Source organism: Camelina sativa, unplaced genomic scaffold, assembly GCF_000633955.1.
Source record: "Camelina sativa cultivar DH55 unplaced genomic scaffold, Cs unpScaffold00495, whole genome shotgun sequence".
Lineage (NCBI taxonomy): Eukaryota > Viridiplantae > Streptophyta > Magnoliopsida > Brassicales > Brassicaceae > Camelina > Camelina sativa.
The window spans coordinates 109733-113188 of record NW_010921712.1 but is presented as its reverse complement, the minus strand read 5'-3'; positions in this window follow the sequence as shown (position 1 = coordinate 113188).

Genomic DNA, 3456 nt, shown 5'->3' with positions numbered 1-3456 from the left:
ATGTAGAGAAACATATAGGGTGTGACTCTCTTTAATAGGTCTATAAATCTATATAAATAAAAGAGATATGTGATGCAGTATACCCATTTGTGAAGTGAAAAAGAACCTTTAACTTCATATCCGAATAGAAACCTCAGTGTCGACAAAGATTTAGCAGCTCTCATGAAAAAAACACTGAAATCATGCCCAAACACGTAACTTTCTACACATCATATTATGTAATTTTCCCTTTGTTCAAACAATATCAGATCAAGGAACTAACTGTGGATACCCTTTTTAAAACCTCCAGATTACACATTACAAAATGTGGTTACCCAATTGACAACATGTTTTTTAAATAGCTGTCCAAGCATAAGAATTGGGTTAGTACAGCATATGGAGGTTTTAGTGGATTTACTCAAGAAAAAGCTTAACCATGTCCTCTCTATTGAGCGATCTCTGTTCCTGTCCCCCTGGCTTGGGAACTACTTACAAGGGAAATATGCTTCCTTTTGTCCAGCCAAAATTAAGTCCAGAGTCAAGTGGGATGAAAAGCTAAAACGTAAAACATATGGCGATCCATCAGAGTGGTTTGTGGATTGGAGCATGTTTTATATTCCGATGATTTGGGACGATTCCCCAATTGGAGCATAGAAATACTCGATCATAATGTCACTCTATACGACGACGCTAAGGTCGCCCAACATATAGCCCTATTCACAGAGCAGCTGTCGTACCTTATTTATAAAGTTTGCACACCGCCTTCAACCCGGGAACATGGATTCACTCCATTCACTTGGTCGAGGGTCCAGGATGTTTACGTCATTGAGAGAATTGGTGATTGTGGTCCGCTTGCCATGAAATTCCTAGAAATCGTCGCTACGGGATTTGGTCCAGAACTCATGTCTAAGATCACCAACAAAATCGTCAATGATATCACGGCACAATACGTGTTGGAAATCTATAAGGAATATGTCGTACCCATCTAGGATTAGTTTCAAACTTTCTGTTTAAGATTTCCTATCTTTATGTTTGTATCCTACCCGTACTTGTACCATAAACCTATTTGATGTTCTTAACATTTTCCAGCTACGTTTTTAATTAATCACCTATCCACGTGGATACTATGTTTTCCTACTAACATATATCAAAAGGGTAAAACTGTTTTTTGAACGACCTAACCATGTGGACACACAAATTTGGACACACCTTTTCACCTAGTCACACTATGGATAAATAACCTATTGGATAGCTAACCAGTCCTACTACACATATACACATGTCTTTATATAGCCACGTTTACAGGAATGTTTTGATCTCCCAATTTTGTTTAAAGACCTTACTATGTGGACACACATTTTTACCTAATCACACTCTGGATAGCTAAGTTGTCATACTACACATATACAAATGTCTTTATAGTAACCAATTTTTAATCCAACGAAGTATAACCTTATCTACAAAGCTACATGATAATCTGGGAGTCAATAACAAAACATATACATTTGGCCTTATTGTATATAATACAACCCTACACCCTAAACCCTAACCCTTATATTGTCAAACCCTAACCCCTAAACCCTAAATCGTCAAAACCTAACCCCTATATTGTCAAACCCTAAACCCTAAACCCTAAACCCTACCTGCTTAATCGGAAAATCATAAATCGTAAACCTTTCAAGCACAATATAGTGAATATATGGTGATACCAAAACGAATTTCGTTTCACTGCATATCTACATAATCGTTACTCCCACAAAGACCTGGACACAAAAAACATGTTTACGTTTCATCCATAAAAACCTGACCACATGGTTTCATTTTTCAAGTACGGATTGTCGTTTGCAAATCCACGAAAACCTACTCCAATGGATTTGTTTGCAAATCTACATAATCGTGGACACAAGTACGTGGATGGTTCATTATTTATCCCACCCCATGTCGATGGAATACATATGGTCATACATACGTGGATTGCAACCTTTGACTCGTAACAATACCAACAAATAATGATACAGTCCCAATTGATTAAAAACCACGTGGTTAATTGTTGCTACTAAAGAACCTTAAATTATGTGCGGTGTCTTTCAAATCTAACAAATTAACAACAAACTTTTGTTCATCAAAGATGACACGAATGAGTCGAACAACAACAGGGATATCGGGGAAAACCATGTTTACACGAATGAGTCGAACAACAAAGATGACAAAGACCTGGACACAAAAAACATGTTTATGTTTCATCCACAAAAACCTTACCACGTGGTTTCATTTTTCAAGTACGGATTGTCGTTTGCAAATCCATGAAAACCTACGCCAATGGATTTGTTTGCAAATCTACATAATCGTAGACACAAGTACGTGGATGGTTCATTATTTATCCCACACCATGTCGATGGAATACATATGGTCATATATACGTGGATTGCAACCTTTGACTCGTAACAATACCAACAAATATTGATACAGTCCCAATTGATTCACAACCATGTGGTTAATTGTTGCTACTACAGAACCTTAATTTACGCGTGGTGTCTTTCAAATCTAACAAATTAACAACAGACTTTTGTTCATCAAAGATGACACGAATGAGTCGAACAACAATGGGGATATCGGGGAAAACCTTGTCTACACTTCAACAGACTTTTTAACATCATAAGAAACAAAATAACACCTTCACCGTGGATATCTAGGACGACCCAGTCTACACTTCGTCTTCGGCGGTGATAATTGATCGAGGGCCATGAATGCATTTAAATCAGGGCAATCAGTAGGTCGCACATCTTCATATGTGAGGGCCCAACTTTGATAACTATAACAACCACGGACGAAATCTGCATAAGCAAGTCCCTTGTTATTATTCGCCCACACTGCATACGAATTGTCCTTTTCTAGACATTTGGAGAAGAAGCAATAATAGCTCGACTGTTGCTTTGACCACCACAAGATATTTTCTGACTTGTCAAGTCGGACGGTTGAGAGACATTCCTTCGAGTATACAACATCCACTCCTTGTTTACCTGCAATTAACAAGTTCTTCAACGCATTCACACCTTCTTCACCCAAATAAGAGGCAACTATTGCAAGCACCTCGGATGGCATGTGCAAATCGTTATTGGATGCGACCTACAAAACATTGTGGAGATTGTCAAACAGTCATTAAGTTACATGATTGGTAGTCTTAAATCAAGTCAACTATGATATGAAATTAAACGGATCTAACACTTACAGCCACTTCATGTCGATGAGTATTGTCCATCAGCAACAACAAGTTATTTTAGATCCACAATAGTGTCTTTGCCTTTCAGAGGTTCATAACCTTTATATATGGTGACAATCATAGTTAGGGCTACTTAAGTATTTGTTACACTAAAGCCCTCATACTGTATCCATGTGGACGGTACTTAGCTCAACCTCATTTTACCCACTATATCCATGTGGATTAGTTGATGACTGTTTGAAAGTTTTCTATATAAA